The sequence below is a fragment of the Carassius gibelio genome, chromosome B6 (genome assembly GCF_023724105.1).
Source record: "Carassius gibelio isolate Cgi1373 ecotype wild population from Czech Republic chromosome B6, carGib1.2-hapl.c, whole genome shotgun sequence".
NCBI lineage: Eukaryota > Metazoa > Chordata > Actinopteri > Cypriniformes > Cyprinidae > Carassius > Carassius gibelio.
This window is the reverse complement of record NC_068401.1, coordinates 5608802-5622856: the sequence shown is the minus strand read 5'-3', so window position 1 is coordinate 5622856 and position 14055 is coordinate 5608802. Positions and strand designations below refer to the sequence as shown.

Here is a 14055-nt window from a genome sequence, read left to right as displayed (position 1 = left end):
CCCAGACTACCACTGTATTAATTATCAAGGGATTTTACTGTATAGTTTTGGAGAAAACTAAAAGCAAATTCACCCAAAACATCAAAATCCATTGTTGCACTTATACTTTTTCCCAATTTCAAAAATTCATATAAAGTGTTCCTTTATAGGTTAGCTCATTCTTTTAATGTATATGTATTCAGAGTGACCCCTACTATCACTGTATTAATTATCAAGGCATTTTACTGTATAGTTTTGGAGAAAACTAAAAGCAAATTCCCGCAAAACATCAATCTCCATTGTTGCACTTAAACTTTTTCCCATTTTCAAAAATTCATATAAAGTGTTCCTTTATAGGTTAGCTCATTCTTTCAAGTCATATGTATTTAGAGTGACCCCTACTATCACTGTATTAATATTCAAGGCATTTTACTGTATAGTTTTGGAGAAAACTAAAAGCAAATTCCCGCAAAACATCAATCTCCATTGTTGCACTTACACTTTTTCCCATTTTCAAAAATTCATATAAAGTGTTCCTTTATAGGTTAGCTCATTCTTTCAAGTCATATGTATTCAGAGTGACCCCTACTTTCACTGTATTAATATTCAAGGCATTTTACTGTATAGTTTTGGAGAAAACTAAAAGCAAATTCCCGCAAAACATCAATCTCCATTGTTGCACTTACACTTTTTCCCATTTTCAAAAATTCATATAAAGTGTTCCTTTATAGGTTAGCTCATTCTTTTAATGTATATGTATTCAGAGTGACCCAGACTACCACTGTATTAATTATCAAGGGATTTTACTGTATAGTTTTGGAGAAAACTAAAAGCAAATTCACCCAAAACATCAAAATCCATTGTTGCACTTATACTTTTTCCCAATTTCAAAAATTCATATAAAGTGCTCCTTTATAGGTTAGCTCATTCTTTCAAGTCATATGTATTCAGAGTGACCCCTACTTTCACTGTATTAATATTCAAGGCATTTTACTGTATAGTTTTGGAGAAAACTAAAAGCAAATTCCCGCAAAACATCAATCTCCATTGTTGCACTTAAACTTTTTCCCATTTTCAAAAATTCATATAAAGTGTTCCTTTATAGGTTAGCTCATTCTTTCAAGTCATATGTATTCAGAGTGTCCCCTACTATCACTGTATTAATATTCAAGGCATTTTACTGTATAGTTTTGGAGAAAACTAAAAGCAAATTCACCCAAAACATCAAAATCCATTGTTGCACTTACACTTTTTCCCATTTTCCAAAATTCATAAAAGGTGTTCCTATATAGGTTAGCTCATTCTTTCAAGTCATATGTATTCTGAGTGACCCCTACTTTCACTGTATTAATATTCAAGGCATTTTACTGTATAGTTTTGGAGAAAACTAAAAGCAAATTCACCCAAAACATCAAACTCCTATTGTTGCACTTAAACTTTTTCCCATTTTCCAAAATTCATAAAAGGTGTTCCTATATAGGTTAGCTCATTCTTTCAAGTCATATGTATTCAGAATGACCCGTACTATCACTGTATTCATTTTCAAGGCATTTTACTGTATAGTTTTGGAGAAAACTAAACGCAAATTCACCCAAAACATCAAAATCCATTGTTGCACTTATTCCCATTTTCCAAAATTCATAAAAGGGGTTCCTTTATAGGTTAGCTCATTCTTTCAAGTCATATGTATTCAGAGTGACCCCTACTATCACTGTATTAATATTCAAGGCATTTTACTGTATAGTTTTGGAGAAAACTAAAAGCAAATTCCCGCAAAACATCAATCTCCATTGTTGCACTTAAACTTATTCCCATTTTCAAAAATTCATATAAAGTGTTCCTTTATAGGTTAGCTAATTCTTTTAATGTATATGTATTCAGAGTGACCCAGACTACCACTGTATTAATTATCAAGGGATTTTACTGTATAGTTTTGGAGAAAACTAAAAGCAAATTCACCCAAAACATCAAAATCCATTGTTGCACTTAGACTTTTTCCCATTTTCCAAAATTCATAAAAGGTGTTCCTTTATAGGTTAGCTCATTCTTTCAAGTCATATGTATTCAGAGTGACCCCTACTTTCACTGTATTAATATTCAAGGCATTTTACTGTATAGTTTTGGAGAAAACTAAAAGCAAATTCACCTAAAACATCAAACTCCATTGTAGCACTTATACTTTTTCCCAATTTCCAAAATTCATAAAAGGTGTTCCTATATAGGTTAGCTCATTCTTTCAAGTCATATGTATTCAGAGTGACCCGTACTATCACTGTATTCATTTTCAAGGCATTTTACTGTATAGTTTTGGAGAAAACTAAAAGCAAATTCACCCAAAACATCAAAATCCATTGTTGCACTTAAACTTTTTCCCATTTTCAAAAATTCATATAAAGTGTTCCTTTATAGGTTAGCTCATTCTTTCAAGTCATATGTATTTAGAGTGACCCCTACTATCACTGTATTAATATTCAAGGCATTTTACTGTATAGTTTTGGAGAAAACTAAAAGCAAATTCACCCAAAACATCAAACTCCTATTGTTGCACTTACACTTTTTCCCATTTTCAAAAATTCATATAAAGTGTTCCTTTATAGGTTAGCTCATTCTTTCAAGTCATATGTATTTAGAGTGACCCCTACTATCACTGTATTAATATTCAAGGCATTTTACTGTATAGTTTTGGAGAAAACTAAAAGCAAATTCACCCAAAACATCAAACTCCTATTGTTGCACTTAAACTTTTTCCCATTTTCCAAAATTCATAAAAGGTGTTCCTATATAGGTTAGCTCATTCTTTCAAGTCATATGTATTCAGAGTGACCCGTACTATCACTGTATTCATTTTCAAGGCATTTTACTGTATAGTTTTGGAGAAAACTAAAAGCAAATTCACCCAAAACATCAAAATCCATTGTTGCACTTACACTTTTTCCCATTTTCCAAAATTCATAAAAGGTGTTCCTATATAGGTTAGCTCATTCTTTCAAGTCATATGTATTCTGAGTGACCCCTACTTTCACTGTATTAATATTCAAGGCATTTTACTGTATAGTTTTGGAGAAAACTAAAAGCAAATTCACCTAAAACATCAAACTCCATTGTAGCACTTATACTTTTTCCCAATTTCCAAAATTCATAAAAGGTGTTCCTTTATAGGTTAGCTGATTCTTTCAAGTCATATGTATTCAGAGTGACCCCTACTTTCACTGTATTAATATTCAAGGCATTTTACTGTATAGTTTTGGAGAAAACTAAAAGCAAATTCCCGCAAAACATCAATCTCCATTGTTGCACTTAAACTTTTTCCCATTTTCAAAAATTCATATAAAGTGTTCCTTTATAGGTTAGCTCATTCTTTTAATGTATATGTATTCAGAGTGACCCAGACTACCACTGTATTAATTATCAAGGCATTTTACTGTATAGTTTTGGAGAAAACTAAAAGCAAATTCACCCAAAACATCAAACTCCATTGTTGCACTTACACTTTTTCCCCTTTTCCAACATTCATAAAAAGGGTTGATTTATAGGTTAGCTCATTCTTTTAGGGTTGCTTTATTCTTTCAAATCATATGTTTTCAGAGTGACCCATACTATCACTGGATTCATTTTCAAAGCAGAAGCAGAGTCCTGGAGAAGACCTAGGACACGCTGGAGGGACTATGTCTCCCGGCTGACCTGGAAGTGTGACGGTTGGGTTTAGGATAAACACACGGAGAGGGCAGGATCCAATAGCAAGGTATGGGTTTTATTAACAGAAGGGTAAATACAAAATAAACAGTCTTGATAGACAAACAAACCAAAAGAGGGAACCGGATGAAACGGGAAACTCGGAGGAACGAGAAGGTAGGTGAAGTCTCGGGAGACGAGAACATAGACACATAGGATAAGGACTCCATACAGACAACAGAGAAAGACAGCTCTATATAGGGAGACTAATGACAAAGGATTGTCAGCACCTGTGCGATTTAATTGGAGTGCAATTACTGTGACGACACGACCAGACTAGCGGAATTAAAGTGCCTATGGTGAAGTGCCTAAGGAGAAGTGAGCTCACTAGGGGACACCCAGGAAAACAGAGTCTGACAGCGTGACAGGAAGAAGTGGCTTGGGAGAGGGAAGTCTGGGCGTCTCTGCTTAGACTGTTGCCCCCGCGACCCGGCCCCGTATAAGTGGAAGATGATGGATGGATGGATTTACATTTAGTCATTTTGTAGACGCTTTTATCCAAAGCGACTCACAATTTCGGGATACATAAAGTGATTCTTCTTAGAGGCAAACAGACACAGGAAGTGCTTGTAATACCAAGTTTTAGACATTGTTCAAATAAGTAAAAGCTAGAAAAAGAAGGAATAAATAGAGTTGTTGTTTTTTTTCGATGAAGCCAAGTAGTTTTGAAAGAGATGAGCTTTCAGCTGTCGCTTGAAAATTGTCAGGGATTCAGCATTCCTGATAGGGGTGGGATGATCATATTTTTTTTATTTTGACTGTATGGTTTTGAATAAGATTAATGGCAAAATCACTTAAAAAAAAGTTCATTCTACCAGTTGCACCATTACCAATTTTCAAACACCCATAAGGTGGAAATAGGAAATACCCTCCTGATACACTCAACCTCTTCTTACATTTTAATTATTAGTGTCACATTTAATTAAGTTCAAATCTTAATTTTAACCATAGAAAATGATTAGGTTAATTACCTCTGAGAAGTCCTTATTTGTGTCCATGGTTTATAATTTTTAGTTAAATTTCTTATGTCTTTGCTTTTATAGCCCTGAGGTTGTTGTATTGTTAATGGTGATTATGCTTGAAAAGCAATTATTTGTTTTGCTTTGTTTGTTTCCCATAATCATAAGTCTGTTGAATAGGTTTGCTTAGCTGCAATTTCTTGTTTCTCCTTACATGTAACTGATCGATTATAATTGTATTAAAACGGATTTTAGAATGATCAATCTCAATTAAAATCCATTGATACAACAAGATACAACAAGATTACACATGGTAAGCTAGGTGACAACACAAATTTTTTAATTTTTAATTTTACTAATCTTTATTTTATCATATTCTTTGTACTTTTATAAACATTATGCATTTTATATAAATACATGATATTTATATATATTATACATTTATTTGTGGGTTTTTTCTTCTTCTTTTTTTGCCTTTCTTGTTTTAGAAAACAACTTTGTGCATCTTAAGGAATAATAGCACTTTGGGCATACTGTTGTATATCCCATCAGACTGCACAACAGTGCCTAGTGTGGCTTCAACACCTGTGAACAATTATTGACTGTCTTCTGCACACTGATGCGTACACCTTAAATCATCTTCTCATATTAGGTTTTTGTTTCACTGCATAAAAAATTACATATTTGCATTTGTATCTGTGAAATGTCATAATATAGGTTAAATAATCCCTATCACATCTTATTTCGGTTTTTCAGTCTTGATGAAACTCTTGTTTAAGTTCCATTAGGTTGAATTGCAGCCGTGGCTGTCGTGCTGTTTTGTGTTAATTTTATTATTAAAGCTTATTTTGAATGTCCGCTGGTTCCCGCCTCCTTCCCAAGATTCAGAAGCTTTTATAGTGTTACACTGGTGCCGAAACCTGGGAGGAAGGAGGGACGCGCTGCTGAAGATAACTTGTCGCTGTGGTGAGTCTGCGGTGCCATCGAGCAGGGCGAGGGAGTGTGCCGCCGTGGACGCTTGAGGGAGCGGAGGAGATGGCACCGTTCGCCAGGGGCCGGAGCCTGCTGCCATCCCCCGGAAAGGGGATGAGCAGAGAACGGGGACTCCTCCCGGCTGCCCAAAACTGGGAGAGCCGTCGCCATCCACTGGGCGGCGGAGGAGTGTCGTGCATTTTGTTGTTTTCGATGATTTTGCTTTTAGTTTTCTCAAGAACTATACAGTAAAATGCCTTATAAATGAATACAGCGATAGTTATGGTCACTCTGAATACATATGACTTGAAAGAATGAGCTAACCTATAAAGGAACACCTTTTTATGAATGTTGTAATAAGGGAATAAATGCAAGTGCAACAACTGAGTTTGATGTTTTTGGTGAATTTGCTTTTAGTCTTTTCAAACATTATACAGTAAAAAAACTTGACAATGAATATATTGATAGTCAGGGTCACTCTGAATACATGTCCACTGAAAGAATGAGCTAACCTATAAAGGAAACCTTTTTATGAGTGTTGGAAAATGGGACACAGTGCAATTGCTAGGATGCATTTAGTTTTTTGGGGGGAATTTGATTTTAGTTTTCTCAAAAAATATACAGTAAAATGCCTTGAATATTAATACAGCGATAGTCAGGGTCACTCTGAATACATGTCCACTGAAGAAATGAGCTAACCTATAAAGCATACCTTTTTATGAGTGTTGGAAAATGGGACAAACTACAATTGCTAGGATGCATTTTTTTAGGGTGAATTTGCTTTTAGTTTCTCAAAAACTATACAGTGAAATGCCTTGATAATTAATACAGTAATAGTAGGGGTCACTCTGAATACATATGCATTAAAAGAATGAGCTAACCTATAAAGGAACACTTTATATGAATTTTGGAAAATTGGATAAACTGCAATTGCTAGGATGCATTTTGTTGTTTTGGGTGAATTTGCTTTTAGTTTTCTCCAAAATTATACAGTAAAATGGCTTGAAAATTAATACAGTGATAGTCGGGGTCACTCTGAATACATATGACTTGAAAGAATGAGCTAACCTATAAAGGAAACCTTTTTATGAGTGTTGGAAAATGGGACACAGTGCAATTGCTAGGATGCATTTAGTTTTTTGGGGGGAATTTGATTTTAGTTTTCTCAAAAAATATACAGTAAAATGCCTTGAATATTAATACAGCGATAGTCAGGGTCACTCTGAATACATGTCCACTGAAGAAATGAGCTAACCTATAAAGCATACCTTTTTATGAGTGTTGGAAAATGGGACAAACTACAATTGCTAGGATGCATTTTTTTTAGGGTGAATTTGCTTTTAGTTTCTCAAAAACTATATAGTGAAATGCCTTGAATATTAATACAGTGATAGTAGGGGTCACTCTGAATACATACAGTGTTGTTCAAAATAATAGCAGTACAATGTGACTAACCAGAATAATCAAGGTTTTTAGTATATTTTTTATTGCTACGTGGCAAACAAGTTACCAGTAGGTTCAGTAGATTGTCAGAAAACAAACAAGACCCAGCATTCATGATATGCACGCTCTTAAGGCTGTGCAATTGGGCAATTAGTTGAAAGGGGTGTGTTCAAAAAAATAGCAGTGTCTACCTTTGACTGTACAAACTCAAAACTATTTTGTACAAACATTTTTTTTTTTCTGGGATTTAGCAATCCTGTGAATCACTAAACTAATATTTAGTTGTATGACCACAGTTTTTTAAAACTGCTTGACATCTGTGTGGCATGGAGTCAACCAACTTGTGGCACCTCTCAGCTGTTATTCCACTCCATGATTCTTTAACAACATTCCACAATTCATTCACATTTCTTGGTTTTGCTTCAGAAACAGCATTTTTGATATCACCCCACAAGTTCTCAATTGGATTAAGGTCTGGAGATTGGGCTGGCCACTCCATAACATTAATTTTGTTGGTTTGGAACCAAGACTTTGCCCGTTTACTAGTGTGTTTTGGGTCATTGTCTTGTTGAAACAACCATTTCAAGGGCATGTCCTCTTCAGCATAGGGCAACATGACCTCTTCAAGTATTTTAACATATGCAAACTGATCCATGATCCCTGGTATGCGATAAATAGGCCCAACACCATAGTAGGAGAAACATGCCCATATCATGATGCTTGCACCTCCATGCTTCACTGTCTTCACTGTGTACTGTGGCTTGAATTCAGAGTTTGGGGGTCGTCTCACAAACTGCCTGTGGCCCTTGGACCCAAAAAGAACAATTTTACTCTCATCAGTCCACAAAATGTTCCTCCATTTCTCTTTAGGCCAGTTGATGTGTTCTTTGGCAAATTATAACCTCTTCTGCACATGCCTTTTTTTTAACAGAGGGACTTTGCGGGGGATTCTTGAAAATAGATTAGCTTCACACAGACGTCTTCTAACTGTCACAGTACTTACAGGTAACTCCAGACTGTCTTTGATCATCCTGGAGGTGATCATTGGCTGAGCCTTTGCCATTCTGGTTATTCTTCTATCCATTTTGATGGTTGTCTTCCGTTTTCTTCCACGTCTCTCTGGTTTTGCTCTCCATTTTAAGGCATTGGAGATCATTTTAGCTGAACAGCCTATCATTTTTTGCACCTCTTTATAGGTTTTCCCCTCTCTAATCAACTTTTTAATCAAAGTACGCTGTTCTTCTGAACAATGTCTTGAACGACCCATTTTCCTCAGCTTTCAAATGCATGTTCAACAAGTGTTGGCTTCATCCTTAAATAGGGGCCACCTGATTCACACCTGTTTCTTCACAAAATTGATGACCTCAGTGATTGAATGCCACACTGCTATTTTTTTGAACACACCCCTTTCAACTAATTCAACTAATTGCCCAATTGCACAGCCTTAAGAGCGTGCATTTCATGAATGCTGGGTCTCATTTGTTTTCTGAGAATCTACTGAACCTACTGGTAACTTGTTTGCCACGTAGCAATAAAAAAATATACGAAAAACCTTGATTATTCTGGTTAGTCACATTGTACTGCTATTATTTTGAACAATACTGTATGACTTGAAAGAATGAGCTAACCTATAAAGGAACATCTTTTATGAATTTTGGAAAATGGGAAAAAGTGTAAGTGCAACAATGGATTTTGATGTTTTGGGTGAATTTGCTTTTAGTTTTCTCCACAACTATACAGTAAAATGCCTTGAAAATGAATACAGTGATAGTACGGGTCACTCTGAATACATATGACTTGAAAGAATGAGCTAACCTATATAGGAACACCTTTTATAAATTTTGGAAAATGGGAAAAAGTGTAAGTGCAACAATGGATTTTGATGTTTTGGGTGAATTTGCTTTTAGTTTTCTTCAAAACTATACAGTAAAATGCCTTGATAATTAATACAGTGGTAGTCTGGGTCACTCTGAATACATATACATTAAAAGAATGAGCTAACCTATAAAGGAACACTTTATATGAATTTTTGAAAATGGGAATAAGTTTAAGTGCAACAATGGAGATTGATGTTTTGCGGGAATTTGCTTTTAGTTTTCTCCAAAACTATACAGTAAAATCCCTTGATAATTAATACAGTGGGAGTCTGGGTCACTCTGAATAAATATACATTAAAAGAATGAGCTAACCTATAAAGGAACACTTTATATGAATTTTTGAAAATGGGAATAAGTTTAAGTGCAACAATGGAGATTGATGTTTTGCGGGAATTTGCTTTTAGTTTTCTCCAAAACTATACAGTAAAATGCCTTGAATATTAATACAGTGATAGTAGGGGTCACTCTGAATACATATGACTTGAAAGAATGAGCTAACCTATAAAGGAACACCTTTTATGAATTTTGGAAAATGGGAAAAAGTGTAAGTGCAACAATGGATTTTGATGTTTTGGGTGAATTTGCTTTTAGTTTTCTCCAAAACTATACAGTAAAATGCCTTGATAATTAATACAGTGGTAGTCTGGGTCACTCTGAATACATATACATTAAAAGAATGAGCTAACCTATAAAGGAACACTTTATATGAATTTTTGAAAATGGGAAAAAGTTTAAGTGCAACAATGGAGATTGATGTTTTGCGGGAATTTGCTTTTAGTTTTCTCCAAAACTATACAGTAAAATGCCTTGAATATTAATACAGTGATAGTAGGGGTCACTCTGAATACATATGACTTGAAAGAATCAGCTAACCTATAAAGGAACACCTTTTATGAATTTTGGAAAATGGGAAAAAGTATAAGTGCTACAATGGAGTTTGATGTTTTGGGTGAATTTGCTTTTAGTTTTCTCCAAAACTATACAGTAAAATGCCTTGATAATTAATACAGTGGTAGTCTGGGTCACTCTGAATACATATACATTAAAAGAATGAGCTAACCTATAAAGGAACACTTTATATGAATTTTTGAAAATGGGAAAAAGTTTAAGTGCAACAATGGAGATTGATGTTTTGCGGGAATTTGCTTTTAGTTTTCTCCAAAACTATACAGTAAAATGCCTTGAATATTAATACAGTGATAGTAGGGGTCACTCTGAATACATATGACTTGAAAGAATCAGCTAACCTATAAAGGAACACCTTTTATGAATTTTGGAAAATGGGAAAAAGTATAAGTGCTACAATGGAGTTTGATGTTTTGGGTGAATTTGCTTTTAGTTTTCTCCAAAACTATACAGTAAAATGCCTTGATAATTAATACAGTGGTAGTCTGGGTCACTCTGAATACATATACATTAAAAGAATGAGCTAACCTATAAAGGAACACTTTATATGAATTTTTGAAAATGGGAAAAAGTTTAAGTGTAACAATGGAGATTGATGTTTTGCGGGAATTTGCTTTTAGTTTTCTCCAAAACTATACAGTAAAATGCCTTGAATATTAATACAGTGATAGTAGGGGTCACTCTGAATACATATGACTTGAAAGAATCAGCTAACCTATAAAGGAACACCTTTTATGAATTTTGGAAATTGGGAAAAAGTATAAGTGCTACAATGGAGTTTGATGTTTTAGGTGAATTTGCTTTTAGTTTTCTCCAAAACTATACAGTAAAATGCCTTGAATATTAATACAGTGAAAGTAGGGGTCACTCAGAATACATATGACTTGAAAGAATGAGCTAACCTATATAGGAACACCTTTTATGAATTTTGGAAAATGGGAAAAAGTGTAAGTGCAACAATGGAGTTTGATGTTTTAGGTGAATTTGCTTTTAGTTTTCTCCAAAACTATACAGTAAAATGCCTTGAATATTAATACAGTGAAAGTAGGGGTCACTCTGAATACATATGACTTGAAAGAATGAGCTAACCTATAAAGGAACACCTTTTATGAATTTTGGAAAATGGGAAAAAGTCTAAGTGCAACAATGGATTTTGATGTTTTGGGTGAATTTGCTTTTAGTTTTCTCCAAAACTATACAGTAAAATCCCTTGATAATTAATACAGTGGTAGTCTGGGTCACTCTGAATACATATACATTAAAAGAATTAGCTAACCTATAAAGGAACACTTTATATGAATTTTTGAAAATGGGAATAAGTTTAAGTGCAACAATGGAGATTGATGTTTTGCGGGAATTTGCTTTTAGTTTTCTCCAAAACTATACAGTAAAATGCCTTGAATATTAATACAGTGATAGTAGGGGTCACTCTGAATACATATGACTTGAAAGAATGAGCTAACCTATAAAGGAACCCCTTTTATGAATTTTGGAAAATGGGAAAAAGTCTAAGTGCAACAATGGATTTTGATGTTTTGGGTGAATTTGCTTTTAGTTTTCTCCAAAACTATACAGTAAAATGCCTTGATAATTAATACAGTGGTAGTCTGGGTCACTCTGAATACATATACATTAAAAGAATGAGCTAACCTATAAAGGAACACTTTATATGAATTTTTGAAAATGGGAAAAAGTCTAAGTGCAACAATGGATTTTGATGTTTTAGGTGAATTTGCTTTTAGTTTTCTCCAAAACTATACAGTAAAATGCCTTGAATATTAATACAGTGATAGTAGGGGTCAATCTGAATACATATACATTAAAAGAATGAGCTAACCTATAAAAGGAACACCTTTTATGAATTTTTGAAAATGGGAATAAGTTTAAGTGCAACAATGGAGATTGATGTTTTGCGGGAATTTGCTTTTAGTTTTCTCCAAAACTATACAGTAAAATGCCTTGAATATTAATACAGTGATAGTAGGGGTCACTCTGAATACATATGACTTAAAAGAATGAGCTAACCTATAAAGGAACCCCTTTTATGAATTTTGGAAAATGGGAAAAAGTATAAGTGCTACAATGGAGTTTGATGTTTTGGGTGAATTTGCTTTTAGTTTTCTCCAAAACTATACAGTAAAATGCCTTGATAATTAATACAGTGGTAGTCTGGGTCACTCTGAATACATATACATTAAAAGAATGAGCTAACCTATAAAGGAACACTTTATATGAATTTTTGAAAATGGGAAAAAGTCTAAGTGCAACAATGGATTTTGATGTTTTAGGTGAATTTGCTTTTAGTTTTCTCCAAAACTATACAGTAAAATGCCTTGAATATTAATACAGTGATAGTAGGGGTCACTCTGAATACATATACATTAAAAGAATGAGCTAACCTATAAAAGGAACACCTTTTATGAATTTTTGAAAATGGGAATAAGTTTAAGTGCAACAATGGAGATTGATGTTTTGCGGGAATTTGCTTTTAGTTTTCTCCAAAACTATACAGTAAAATGCCTTGAATATTAATACAGTGATAGTAGGGGTCACTCTGAATACATATACATTAAAAGAATGAGCTAACCTATAAAGGAACACTTTATATGAATTTTTGAAAATGGGAAAAAGTCTAAGTGCAACAATGGATTTTGATGTTTTAGGTGAATTTGCTTTTAGTTTTCTCCAAAACTATACAGTAAAATGCCTTGAATATTAATACAGTGATAGTAGGGGTCACTCTGAATACATATACATTAAAAGAATGAGCTAACCTATAAAAGGAACACCTTTTATGAATTTTTGAAAATGGGAATAAGTTTAAGTGCAACAATGGAGATTGATGTTTTGCGGGAATTTGCTTTTAGTTTTCTCCAAAACTATACAGTAAAATGCCTTGAATATTAATACAGTGATAGTAGGGGTCACTCTGAATACATATGACTTGAAAGAATGAGCTAACCTATAAAGGAACACCTTTTATGAATTTTGGAAAATGGGAAAAAGTCTAAGTGCAACAATGGATTTTGATGTTTTGGGTGAATTTGCTTTTAGTTTTCTCCAAAACTATACAGTAAAATCCCTTGATAATTAATACAGTGGTAGTCTGGGTCACTCTGAATACATATACATTAAAAGAATGAGCTAACCTATAAAGGAACACTTTATATGAATTTTTGAAAATGGGAATAAGTTTAAGTGCAACAATGGAGATTGATGTTTTGCGGGAATTTGCTTTTAGTTTTCTCCAAAACTATACAGTAAAATGCCTTGAATATTAATACAGTGATAGTAGGGGTCACTCTGAATACATATGACTTGAAAGAATGAGCTAACCTATAAAGGAACCCCTTTTATGAATTTTGGAAAATGGGAAAAAGTCTAAGTGCAACAATGGATTTTGATGTTTTGGGTGAATTTGCTTTTAGTTTTCTCCAAAACTATACAGTAAAATGCCTTGATAATTAATACAGTGGTAGTCTGGGTCACTCTGAATACATATACATTAAAAGAATGAGCTAACCTATAAAGGAACACTTTATATGAATTTTGGAAAATGGGAAAAAGTTTAAGTGCAACAATGGAGATTGATGTTTTGCGGGAATTTGCTTTTAGTTTTCTCCAAAACTATACAGTAAAATGCCTTGAATATTAATACAGTGATAGTAGGGGTCACTCTGAATACATATGACTTGAAAGAATCAGCTAACCTATAAAGGAACACCTTTTATGAATTTTGGAAAATGGGAAAAAGTATAAGTGCTACAACGGAGTTTGATGTTTTGGGTGAATTTGCTTTTAGTTTTCTCCAAAACTATACAGTAAAATGCCTTGATAATTAATACAGTGGTAGTCTGGGTCACTCTGAATACATATACATTAAAAGAATGAGCTAACCTATAAAGGAACACTTTATATGAATTTTTGAAAATGGGAAAAAGTTTAAGTGTAACAATGGAGATTGATGTTTTGCGGGAATTTGCTTTTGGTTTTCTCCAAAACTATACAGTAAAATGCCTTGAATATTAATACAGTGATAGTAGGGGTCACTCTGAATACATATGACTTGAAAGAATCAGCTAACCTATAAAGGAACACCTTTTATGAATTTTGGAAATTGGGAAAAAGTATAAGTGCTACAATGGAGTTTGATGTTTTAGGTGAATTTGCTTTTAGTTTTCTCCAAA

At 33.8% G+C, this 14055-nt stretch overlaps 1 protein-coding gene and 1 long non-coding RNA gene across 3 annotated transcripts in view; both read right to left on the bottom strand.

Annotated features, from left to right (window-relative positions):
* Window positions 1–14055, bottom strand: part of LOC127960251 (protein-arginine deiminase type-2) — a 30343-nt gene that overhangs the window by 11390 nt on the left and 4898 nt on the right. The window lies entirely within an intron of this gene.
* LOC127960252 (uncharacterized) lies at window positions 9053–13564 on the bottom strand. The gene is made up of 3 exons (XR_008154354.1): window positions 13392–13564; window positions 11145–11331; window positions 9053–9648 (listed from the first exon to the last, which is right to left on the bottom strand). It is a non-coding gene; the product is annotated as an uncharacterized LOC127960252 (long non-coding RNA).